This window comes from Eubalaena glacialis, chromosome 2 (genome assembly GCF_028564815.1).
Source record: "Eubalaena glacialis isolate mEubGla1 chromosome 2, mEubGla1.1.hap2.+ XY, whole genome shotgun sequence".
NCBI classification, from domain to species: domain Eukaryota; kingdom Metazoa; phylum Chordata; class Mammalia; order Artiodactyla; family Balaenidae; genus Eubalaena; species Eubalaena glacialis.
Window position 1 is genome coordinate 147,993,934 of NC_083717.1, and position 13,373 is coordinate 148,007,306.

Genomic DNA, 13,373 nt, shown 5'->3' on the forward strand with positions numbered 1-13,373 from the left:
ACAACCCAAATGTATTTCAAGTGATGAATGAAAGACATTTGGGTTATTTCCATCTTTTGACTATTATTAATATTCATATAGAGGTATTTTTTAGTGATTCATTAAAAAATCAGAAGGGAGAAAAACTCTATTACTCTAAGGACTAAATTGTGAAGTACAGACCCACTTTGAAGACTGTGATAACCTAGCCTCTGAAAGAAAGTCATCAATGCAGTCATGGAACATTTTATGAAGAAGATAAATCTAAGCAGATATGAAGAAGTAGATGGAGTTTGGCCTTTCCAGGGGAGTGATATGTGAAATCATGAGGCAGAAGTGAGCATGGCATGATCACCAGCCAGGGAGAAGAAAGGAAGAAATGTCAAGGAGATGCTCTGAGGAACAGTGAGCATGGAGTGAGGCTGACTAGGGAGGACAGAAATTTAGAGTCTGAGATAGAAAATGGGGAGTCATTAAAAAGTTGGCCCATAGTAGTAGCATCATGAAAGCAATGTTCAAATGAGATTAATCCAAGAAAAATATGCATGGTGGATTGGAAGAGCAAGGGACTAGAATTCAGAAGGTAGGCTTGGAATCTGTTCAAAACTTAGATGTAAGAAAAAGCCTTTGGCTGATGAGGTAAGTAATAGGGGGTGGGAGACAGAGGAAATTTCAAAAAAGTTACTATTATCAAAAGCTTTTGTGCATTTTTGATGTTCTAAGTGCTATGCAGGACACTTTACTTGTTCCTCACAACAACCTTGAGTTTTTATTATTATCTTTATTTAATGTGAGTTAACTGATAGCCAGAGTGATTATCTGGTTGTATAACTTGTTCTAAACCACACAGTTGGTACGTGGAAGAAGTGGAATTAAAACCGAGGTCTGAAAACAGAAGGTCATAAATCCTTCAAAGTTTTCACGTTTGGGTGACCAGGAAAAACAGTGGAGTTGCTGAACTGGGAAAGGGAAATTGGGAGGAGCTGATTTCAGGGACCAAGGGAAAGATGAGGCTTTTAAAAACAGAAATATTGAACTTGGGGTGAAAGCTGTATATCTCAGTGGAAACATTTAGATAAATAAGCCTGGCAATCTTGTGAGAGGATCAGATCACACAGAGAAAAATCATTAACGAAGAGGTGAGCCTTCATGGATGGCTCAACCCCCCAAATGAGACTGACCCTTGGGGAACTGCTCCCCAAAGGCAGAAGCTGGAAGAAGAGGCATCTTAAGGCAACAGAGAAGAAAGGATCAGAGGCAGGAAAACAATCAGGTAAGTACAGTGTCAGACAAGCCAAAACAAAGAAAGAAAGAAACCATTTCAAGAAGGAAAGGTGGTCAGTAGTATCAAATGATGCCGAGAAGTCTAGGAGAATAGAAGTGCTTAAGAACACGAGGCTGGTGAAGATCATTGTTCACCTTGCAGAGACCACTTTATAGCTGACCGACCAAAGACAGAGTTCAAAGAGCTAAAGAAAAGGGAAGTTTATCAATGAAAGGAAAGCAAGAAATAGGATGGTGATTTGGAGGTGCCACAGGAGCAAAGACGCTTTTGTGAAACAAAGGAGACCTAAGCATTCGTAAAGACTATGGAAGACATAAGGGGGAAATTGTTGCTTAACACTGAAACCGGGATTCCCTCCAGGATTATATGGGATCATGCCAAAGATTCAGGGGGAATAGGAGCAGCCCTTGCCAAGACAGAAGAAAGACACACCAGGTTGCAAGGATAGAATTGGGTTATTGGAAGGCTGAAACCATCTTATAAGTGTGGAAACACACCACAGGATACAACAAATCAGCGCATAAACATTTAAATAAATAATGTTTATATTAGGCAATAAGAGGGTGGGTCTGGCTGAGTTACTGTGCTGCTCGGATGGACACCCTCCCAGGAGGTCAGATTAGGGCCAGGATGTAAGAAAGGAAGGATGTGATTAAGAGATTATTTCAGTACAACGAGGACAGAGATTCAGAGGCTCACAAGGGAAAACCAGTGTTAACAGCACAGATGCCAACTTGCCTGGCCCGTAGGTGCTGCTGGGGATCAGCTGGCCTGGGGACAGTACAGCCGTCACATGTAAGTCACTGGAAGGCCACAGGCCAATGAGGCCAACCCCCAGAGCTGCCTTCATGCAGTCAATTCCTGCAACACAGCAGAAACTCCCACTTGATTAGTGTTTCCTTGTTAATGAACACACTAGACTCCTCCCAGATTTTCAGTGTTATTTACAGTCTAGCAAGTTCCTCCCTGTTTTTCCTGGCTGGTAAACTGCTTACTCCCAGCCCTCATTCTGAGAAAGGCTCCCTATCCTTTGTGCTTTGTATCACAATGTCCTCTTCAAATGCATAAACCCTCTATTCTTCCCAAGCCAGGAGTTGCAATTCCACTAAAAGAGCCAAACCAGAAAGTCACCTACAATTCCAGTTGCCCTAAGGCCAACTCAGTTCAACCTGGAAGGACAAAAGTGCCTTTCATCAGCTTGCTCCTAGGCAGGTACTCAGGTGACAGAGAATTGACCTCAGCTGAACATCACCACCTGGTGCCTGGGAGGTGTCACTGCAAATCTCTTCTCTCCCTTGAACCAAATTCAACATAAATTTCAGTGTGAACTTAATGAGCAAATGGAAAAAATGCATCTATTAAAAGATAAACTCTTCATTTTGGGATCCCATCCTTTCTTTAGGATAGCGCTCTTGGAGGTATCCACCTATTCCTGCATCAGCAGTTTTTCCTGCTTCATCTAATTCTCCCCTTGCTTCTAGATCATTGCCATCACCATATAAACAGACTCTACCATCTCCCATTTAAGGAAAGAAAGAAAAATGTCTTTCTTGATGACATACATCCCTGCACTACCCGTTACTGCTATGGTCCCTTTGAACTTAAAACCACTCAAATGAAATACCTATATGCAACATCTCTACTTCCTCAAGTCTAAATTACTTTTTAACTCACCCCCAAATTGGTCTCTGTTTCCACCACTCCACTGAAACTAATGGCCTCTCTGTTGCAAAACCCACAGTGCTTTTTCCATCCTCTTCTCCCTCGACCTCTCAGCAGCATTTGATGCTGTCTGCTCTTTCTAAATGCTCGCTCCTCTTGGACTCTTTCTTCTACCTCTCTGTCTTCTTTTTTCAGTCTCCCTTGCTGGATCCTTTGCCCCTAGCCAATCTCTAAATTCAGCATGGTAGGTAGGGACCCAGCTTGGGACCTCTTTTCTTCTCTATATGCATTCTCTCTCTAGCCTACCTCCTTCTACCTCGAGACTTTAAATACTGTCTCTATGCTGACGATTCCAAGTCTCTAGCCCAGACCTGTCCTTGGAGCTCCAGACCTGGAGATCCACGTGTAATAGATATTTCAAACTAACCTGTGCAACGTGAGACTGACTTTCCTACAATATCTATTCCCACTCCAGTGTTTTCCATCTCAGTAAATGACACCATCATGCATCCACTGGCTCAGCCTAAAAAACTGGGAGTCAGCCTTGGTTTCCCACATTCCTTCACCACCCCTCCTCCAGTGACTCAGTTCATGCTAAGTCTGTCTCTACAATAGATCCCAAATTCACCCACTTCTTTACATCTCCACCATCATCTGCCTGGTCCTGGCCACTGTCTTCTCACTTGGATTATTTATTCAATAGCCTCCTAAATTGTCTCTCCGCTCTTCCCCTTTCCAGTCCATTTCCTACACAGTACCTACAGTGATCCTTTAAATATGTAAATCACAACATTTACTTTTTTTTTTTTTAATTTATTTATTTTTGGCTGCATTGGGTCTTTGTTGCTGTGCGCGGGCTTTCTCTAGTTGCGGTGAGCGGGGGCTACTCTTCGTTTCAGTGTGTGGGCTTCTCATTGCGGTGGCTTCTCTTGTTGCGGAGCACCAGCTCTAGACGCCCGGGCTTCAGGAGTTGTGGTGCGTGGGCTCTAGAGCGCAGGCTCAGTAGTTGTGGCGCATGGGCTTAGTTGCTCCGCGGCATGTGGGATCTTCCTGGACCAGGGCTCGAACCCTCGTCCCCTGCATTGGCAGGCGGATTCTTAACCACTGAGCCACCAGGGAAGCCCCTACTCTTCTCTTAGAAACATCAACAGCTTTCCATTGTGCTTAGAATAAAATCCAAACTCCTTACGATGTCTTAAAAGGCTTCGCCAGACCAAGACCAACCTACCTTGCTGACCTCCCACTCACTGTCTCCAGTCAGACAGGCCTCCTGGCTCTTCTGTCTTAGCGTTTGCCACTCCCCTGCCCCCAGGCTTTTCCCTGGCTCTTTCCATGACTCTGTCTTTCTCAGCCTCAATGTCATCAACTTAGAAAAGCTTTCCCTGGCCACACAATTAAAGTAGCCTTTGCCCCCGCCCTCTACTGCCCAGTTACTTTCTAATTCCTCATCTGCTTTTTTTCTTCAATAAAATTTATCAAAAATTTGAAATTATCTTGTTTGTTTGCTTATTTGTCTCCTTCCCACCCAGACTTCCCCTCTGCCATTAGAATGTAACCTCCTTGAAGGGAGGAAACTTCCAACTGCATCGCGATGCACGTGGGCACCATTTGTGCTGTAGTCTGTGGGAATGGAGGTCCCTGTGGCCACTTGCCCTCCTCTGCCTTGTGCACAGCCATAGCCCCCCAGCACCTAGCACAGTGCCTGGCACATGGCAAGTGCTCAATAAAAGGTTGTGGAACCAATGAAAGAGTGAAATGTAGTGAACCAGACGATCCCAGATGTACATCTCAGATCCAAGCCTCCAAGAAACGTACACTCTAGAAGACCATTAGAACCAAAAGTAGAAACATCACATATAAATATTGATGGGTTTCTTGGAGCCACATGCCTATTTAGTAGCATGGTGCCTCTGGTCTTTGAGCTATAAGCAAGTGTATCAATGTACATAGATGCTGTCCTCATCCTCACACAAGGAGAGTCCACTTGAGAAAGTCAGTTTGAATTCAAGCAATAATTTTTTTCTCCAGTGTTTAAAAAAAAAGTCATTCTCCAATCTTCTCCACTGTCCTTGAATAGTCAACACTGGCCCCTTCCGTCCCAGCCTCCCTCCTCACTCTCCCCCGTCTTCATCTCCTATCTCAGAGTGAATGTTAAAGCCATCAGGGTAGAACTGCCTTGACTTACATTACAAATCTTTCATCCTGCCTGCATCAGCACAAGGTGCCCTCTCCTCTTTTGTTGCCATTAGGCAGAAGAGACATCCATGTTCTTATCAAAAGCTAATCCACCTGTGTCCCGCATCCCACTTCCTCCGATTCTTAATTCATCAATTCTCAGTTATGCCTCTCCAGGGTCTTCAAACTCTCTCCTTAAACCAGAGACTTCTCATCAGCATTTTAATACACTCAAGTCTTTCCCAACATTTGAAAGGCCGGTGGAGAACAGGTCAGGAAGCCCTCCTGGACCTCACAGTCTCCCTAGTTGCTCTCCTCCCCTTCATAGAGAGCAAAACTTCTCAAAAGCATGTTGAACATTGTCTATATACTCACTGTCTTCCTTTCCTTACTACTCTCTTACTATGGAACCCATTTCATCCTTGTTTCTACCTCCACTGAAGTGGCTCATGTTGGGGGCACAATTACCTCCAGGTCATTAAACTCAAAGGCATTTTTAACCCTCATCTTACTTGATTTCTTGGCCACTCTTTTTTTTTTTTAATAAATTTATTTATTTTATTTTATCTTATTTATTTATTTTGGCTGCGTTGGGTCTTCGTTGCTGCACGCGGGTTTTTCTCTGGTTGCGGCGAGCTACTCTTCGTTGCGGTGCGCGGGCTTCTCATTGCGGTGGCTTCTCTTGTTGTGGAGCACGGGCTCTAGGCGCGTGGGCTTCAGTAGTTGTGGCACGTGGGCTCAGTGGTTGTGACTCATGGGCTCTAGAGCTCAGGCTCGGTGGTTGTGGCGCACGGGCTTAGTTGCTCCACAGCATGTGGGATCTTCCTGGACCAGGGCTCGAACCCATGTCCCCTGCATTGGCAGGCAGATTCTTAACCACTGCGCCACCAGGGAAGCCCTCTTGGCCACTCTTAACACTGGCAATCACCTCTGTCTTGCAACACTTCCCTTGCCTCCTGTCACACCATGTTTTCCTGGCCCTTCCTTGCTTCTTCTCAGACCCCTTGGCCGGCTTATGTTCTTCATCATGTTCATGATTTGTTGGAGTCCTTGAGGTTCTTTCTGAACCCCTTTCTCTTCTCATGCAAGGATCTCTTTCTGGGGTCTCACCCTGGCCCATGGCTTCAAACACCAGCTCCATGTTAATAACTCCCAAATTAAATCACCAGCCCAGAGTGCTCTCTGAGCACCAGTGTTCTATACCTAATTGCTCATTCCAGATCTCTACTTGGATGTTCCACGTGGACCTCAAACTGAACATGCACACAAGTGAAACCTGGGTCTTCTCTTGCCAGTGAGATTCATCAATTCAACTGTACAGACCAGACACTTTGGAGTCATCTTTTATGCATTCTTAAACCTCTTTCCTCTTTTTTTTTTTTTTAATTTTTAAAATTAATTTTTATTGGAGTATAGTTGCTTTACAATGTTGTGTTAGTTTCTACTGTACAGCAAAGTGAATCAGCTATACATATATGTACATCCCCTCTTTTTTTGGATTTCCTTCCCATTTAGGTCACCCCAGAGCATTGAGTAGAGTTCCCTGAGCTATACAGTAGGTTCTCATTAGTTATCTATTTTATACATAGTATCAGTAGTGTATATATGTCAATCCCAGTCTCCCAATTCATCCCAATTCATACGTTTGTTCTCTAAGCCTGTGTCTCTATTTCTGCTTTGCAAATAAGTTTATCTGTACCATCTTTCTAGATTCCACATATATGCGTTAATATACGATATTTGTTTTTCTCTTTCTGACTTACTTCACTCTGTACAACAGTCTCTAGGTCCATCCACGTCTCTACAAATGACCCAGTTTCATTCCTTTTCTCTTTCCTCTTCTTAATCCATCACCAAGTTCTGTTGACTTTTTTCTCCTACGTATTTATTAGATGCACCTACCTCTCTCCATCTTCACTGCCACCACATTAATCCAAGCCACCATCGTGTCCCATCTGGATTTGCAGTAGAAGCTTACAGGGGTCCTCACACCCGCCTTTGCTCCTTCTAATGTTCTCAGCGCTGTAGCCAGAATGCAAATCTGATGGGCTCACTCCCCTGTTTAAAACCACTCGAAGCCTTTGCCTTTCTCTTAGGAAGAAGAACAAAATCCTTCCCACGCCCCAGGCCCTGACTCATCTGACCCCCGCACACTTTGCCAGCCTCATCTTGTTCTGCTCTCTCCCTTTTGGCACTACCTTCCGGTGGTCTAGCCACACAGACTCCCTCCAGCCTCAGGGTCTTTGTAGAGGGTTTTCTCTACCTGAACAACCCTAGCTTCCCTCTCACCCTTTGTCTCCTTAGCGCCCACGATCCCTTAGTTCTTAGTATGTAGCAGATACTGCTGATGCTCTGCCCCATAGCTGGTCTGGAGCAGTGGTTCTCAACGTGTAATCCCTGAACAAGCAGCATCAGCATCGCCTGGGAATTTGTTAGAAATGCACATTCTCCAGCCCCACCCCAGACCTACTGAATCAGAAGCTCTGCGGTGCGGCCCTGCAATCTGTGTTTTATTCAGTCCTCGAGGCGATTCGGATGATTTGAGAACCACTGGCTTGTAGTGTCTGTGTAAGCTTCCTATGTCCCTCTGCTTAAGGGGGTGGCTGCGAGCGCGGAGAACTGAACACCCCTGGAGTGACCCTTAACTAATGAGGAACGGGGGTGGGTGGATAACTGTCCCAGCCTCATACCCCTTCATGAGACGCTCTTAGGGATGTTCCACAAAGTCTCCCAGAGGGTCCCCAGGAGAACTGAACCCTGGTTACTCATAGTGGCAACTTGCTCATTAATGGTTTTCCTTCCTTTCTTTACTCATTCACAGAGCTTTCTGGAATCAACTCTTAAATAAGTCATCTGTGCCCAAATCTTTGTCTTAGGGTCTGCTTTTGGGGAAATGCAAACTAGGATACACAGTGCAGATACCCCATGTAAGGGAAGCTTTCCTTTACTCCCAAACTAAGTCAGCTCACTCTGCCACATGCTCTTTTTAAGCCCTCTTCTTTCACCTGCCAGTGCCAGGCACAAAACTAGACACCCAGTAAATGTCTGTCGAATGAATGACAATGAATGGATAGTACCCTTTCATTCATAACTTGCTGAAGGGCTAGCTGAGAAATTCTCAGGTTTTCTGTCACCTACATTTCAACATATTTTTCTTTTACATTCCTTCTAGTCTCCTTCTCTCTCCTTTCATAAAATTCAGTATTTTTCATCTCATGTTTAGGACAATGACGTTCTCCACATAATACTATGACTCTCCCTTAGTTTGGTCCAAGTTTATCTTTTAAAGTATTTCCTTTCCAACCAAAACATTTGTCCTCCTATTCTAACTATAGAAACGACTCCTTCTGTAATAAGACTTTAAATTTCAAATCACAATATTCCTGGGCATCCATCCTCAAAGCCTATAAAGGCTTTTCATTGAAGGCTTCCATTGGCTTTTACACTTCTACAGGAGGTGAACATATGAATACATATTAAATAATTTTTGCGTTCCTGAGAATCAGCCTTCATAAATAATTTACCTTTGTGTGTGAGAAAATGGGAAAGGACACATCCCCCTTCTCCCCACAGCTTTAGGTCTTTGCCCACCTCTGTTGCCTGCATGCCCCAAGGGAGGAGTTGTTAGTTTGTAGTTTAGATTATGAGTTGGGGCAGTTTTGTTAACAGGCAAGTTTACTGTATGTTCAAGTTGGAACCTGTATCCAGCATCTTTTGCATGGCAGGCATCCTCCACCTGGGGCAGGCTCTGTGCCTCCTCTCTTCCATTCTATATGGCTTCCAGAGACTCAGGCGCCTCCTATTTGGGAGAAAGAAATGAGACCTCACCTAGACCTTAAGCAGAAGCTACATTCTCCAATCCAGCCAGCGACTCCCTCCTTCTCTGTAGGAGTATGAAGTGCTTGCTCAGATATTAATGAAGGAGAACTTCACTTTGCATTTGGCTCTTTGTTTTCATGTGGTCGAGCCAACTGGGCATGAAGGATGCTCGGCAGTGCAGGGTCTGGGCACGCCTAGATCTCTAGACTAATACACTCAAAATAGGACTCAAACCCTACCTCCAACCTCTATGAAAATACTTGTTTTTTTCAGGAACTCTGAATAGCAATTTCAGAGCTTATGCCTGAAACTGAGCACGTGGGGTTTGCTTCTTGGCAGAACCTTTCAAATAAATAATAGAAAAGGCCCAACAAGTCTCCCAGTCTGTCTCCCCAAAACCAGAACAGGATCATTTCCTACATTAGGCCTACCTAATGTTTTAGCTGATTTAATTTTTAATATTTTGGATGATGACTTTCACAATTTCCCTGAGGAGACCATTTCATAATTCAATATTTATCTCCTAGACAGGGAGTGTTTCCAGTAATCAACCCAAATTTTTAAATTTCATCTTGTTCTCATGGAGATTATTTCCTCTCTGTGTGAAGATAAAATTTTCAAATATGGTATAAGTATACCAACAATTTCCCAGTAGGCAATCTATTCCTTCAGTCTCTTCAATGAAATTAATACCTCTAACCATTTGTTTTATGAACACCTATCATTTTTTCTATCCTTATCTATATCAACTTATTTTCTACTTGTAATCTCATTCTTTTTTTAAAATTAACTCTTTTTAGTAGTGACTTCTTGGTGATAAAATATACATAAGATAAAATTTACCATTTTAGCCAATTTCCAGCATACAGTTTAGTAGCATTAAGTACATACACATTGCTGTGCAACTACCACCACATCTGTCTCCAGAACTTTTTCATCTTCCTAAAGTGAAACTCTGTACTATTAAGCATTAACTTGCCATTCCCCCCAACCCCAGTCCCTAGTAACTGTTTTGCTTTCTGTCTCTATGAATTTGACTATTGTAGGCACTTCATATAAGTTCATTCTTATTTTTTAAAGGAAGTAACACCTCTAAACTCTAACAACTATGCTTTTAAGTGATGACAAAAATAACAATAACCTTATTACAGCTGTATTAATTCAAGGGTGACATTCAAAATATTTAACAACTGGCATGGCAGGGGCACTGGGCAATGAGAACAAAGCTCAGCCCAGGCAGAGTGGATGACGGATGTAAAGAACAGCACAGCCTGGCCAGTTCCTACACCTGCACGGCAACTCTTTTTCTCTCATATAACTCATGCTAATGTTGCTGTTTGTATTGTATTTTTAGATATTTTCTTTTCATGTAATATAGTTGTGCAGCTGATTTTATTGACTCTCTAGATTTTTTTTTTTTTTTTTTTTTTGCAGGCCTAGTGGAGTTTTAAGTCCCCTAAAGTACTTGGGGGAGAGGAATAAAATACATGTCTCAAGGAGAATGCTGTCAGTGGCAAGGCACAGAAAACTCCCTCAGAGTCATCCCATGGAGGACAGGGTTGAAGCCTTGGTGTAAAAGAGCATTCTGATCTATAAATTCTAATAAGAGAATTTATGGTGATAAGCAAAAGGAATGCATTTTTTACAAAGGATACTAGGAGATGGCAGTCTGTGGGAGGTCACAGTATAATTTTCAAAAACATGACTTTTATATAAATGTATAATAAGCATATGTCAAAAATTTATTTAACTTATTAATGAAGAAAACAGTACGATGGTGAAATTGATCCAGAGGGGATCTAGGAAGCTGATATATAGGATTGGTGAGAAAAAGAATGCTGGAATAAGATGGCAAAATTAGATACAAAACTGGTAGATGTCCTAAGGGCAGTAAAACCATAATCTTTGAGGTTATCTTATTGACTGGGCAAAAATCATTATCAATTTTCTATGGTAATATTTAACTTTACAGAGCCTAGGCTCTGATCAACAGTAAATGGTCAACCAAACAAAATTACATTTCCTAGACAATCAGCCTTGTTAGGCAGTCTCGTTAGAGATAACGCTCTAGTAGAATATTGAAAGGGCACACAGTACTTTCTGTTTTACTTGTTAAGTTTTGGGTATTTTTCTTTACAGTGATGTGCAGAGAGCAAGTCCTCAAATTTCCCCACTATCCTTTTACTAAAGGCATGTCTGTGTTGGTGGAAAATCCTTCCTATCCAGAATGAAGTCTGAAAGTTGGGAGAGGACCTAAGAGGGTGCTCACCAAGTTTTTTGTACTCCCCAGTCATGTCACCATGAAACTCTAGCATAATTACCTTAGATAGTTATAAAATCTGCCTTTAACAAGTCATGTCACCTAGTTCTAGCATTTGGGTTCCAGGTACAAGCTCTTATACTATGTCACCTATGCCATAGAAAAATTGCAAGAACAGTACTATGAATACGCATATATCTTTTGCTTAGTTTCACTAATTGTTAGCATCTTGTAAATTTGCTTTATCTCTTTCTCTTTCTCACACTCCCACAAATATTTTTTCTGGAACCATTTGAAAGTTAACTATACATATTATGAAATTTCACTCCTAAATACTGTGGCATATAGTCTTAGAAATAAGAACTTCTTTTTTTTAATAGTAGATACTATGATGCTTTCCCCAGATGCCCCTTGAGGGATGAAGAAATTATTCCTCCCTATTTTGGGAGTGCCACTGGCAGATGGCCCTAAGCTGTCGGCCTTCCCTGGAAATTGTCTTAGCTGGGGAGACCATGTAAACCAAGGTCACACCCTCCCCAGGGCCATCTGTATTCCATGAATGATTGATGTGAGTTATAAAGGCCTGGACTCCTTCCTGAATGAGGACAACTTGGAAAGGCCATTCCAGCTTCAGCCCCCCAAGGGGACATGAGGCCTTAGCTGAGACTGCATTGCAACCCAAACTTTCCCTCTGTTCATTTCTGCTTTTTTCCCTCTTCCTTTCTCTTCCATAGGTGTTGATTCCAAGAGTACTTCCCAGTGAAATTCCTGCACATTAATCTCTGTTTCAGAGTCAGCTTCTCAGGAACGTCAACCAGAGTGGTGCCAGAAGTGGCTTGAGAGAGCTGAAACTAATATTATCAGTGTTAGTGACTCATTCCAGAATTTTATCATCATGGCAGCTAAAAAGTACTTTCTCATGTTAGACTTAAAACTCTCCTGTTTCAACAGTCTCCAAGATATATTAATTGAAAAAAATTAAGATACAGAGTGTTGTATATTATGAGCTTCCATTTGTGAACAAAAGAGAGAATACAAAAAAGGGAGAATACATTTACATATAGGCTTATATGTGCATAGAATATCTTTGTAAGGAAATACAAGAAACTCCTAATAGAGGTTGCCTCGGAAGAGAAGATCAGGGGTCTGGGGGCAGGTGACTTATTTTTTACTGTAAGCCCTTTGACATTATTTTAATTTCTGTCATGCACTGTATGACTTTTTTTTTTAAGGCTGGAAACAAAATAAGACAAAATAGTAATGGTTACTAATTCTGGGTGGTAGGAATATGGGTTTTGTTGTAGCGGTTGTAATTTTCTGTAGTTTTAAAAATTAAAATTTTTAACACCAAAACTCATCTGTTTAAAGTGATTTCTTCTTGTGGATATAGAGACCATCCTACTTACTGAAACATTTCATTTATTTGAATGTGTTCAGTGAATGAATGAATGAATGAATGAGAGTTCATCAATTATTATACAAAGAGGGAAATACGCTATCATCGGATACAGGGCCACTGAAATCGGGCCCCCTGCCAGCGACACAAATGTGAAATGTCATGAAGCGCTTGTTAAAGCTGGCTGGATCCTCTCCCTTCTGCTTCCTGTTTGCCCAGTGTGCACATGGCAGAGCTTGATGAACTCCTCCACTGATGAGAAGGCCAGACATCAAACCACAGAAAGGGAAGAGCTAGCACAGCTTTGCACTCAGTAGATACTCAGTAAATGTTTTTGACTCTCTGATGACTATTTGGACACTATCAATGTATTTGAGTCTCCGGGCAGGGCCTGAGGGTTTGCCTCCTGGGACGCATCATGAATTAGTTAAGGTCACAGTGGTGCTGCTTTGCTTGCAGCGGCTCCTGAGGACTAATACATTCCTGAAAACTGGAAAAAGGCCAACTTCATGTCTTTCTGAATGAGGGATGAAAGGGATGACCTTGAAAACTATTAAGCTTGCAGCAATACCCTGAAAAGTAGTACAATAAATCAGCCAAATATCAATTTAGAAATGCTGAGAAGAGAACAAAGCATAAGGTATGGTTTTATAATAAATGATCCTTGTCTGACTCGTTTAATTTCCTTCTAGGCAGAGGGATAAGCCTGGTTGAAGGAAAAGAAACAATAAATTAAACAATTTTTAACCTACCAAAAAATTTCATTTGTCTTGTATAACAAATTAAAATGAGAAAAA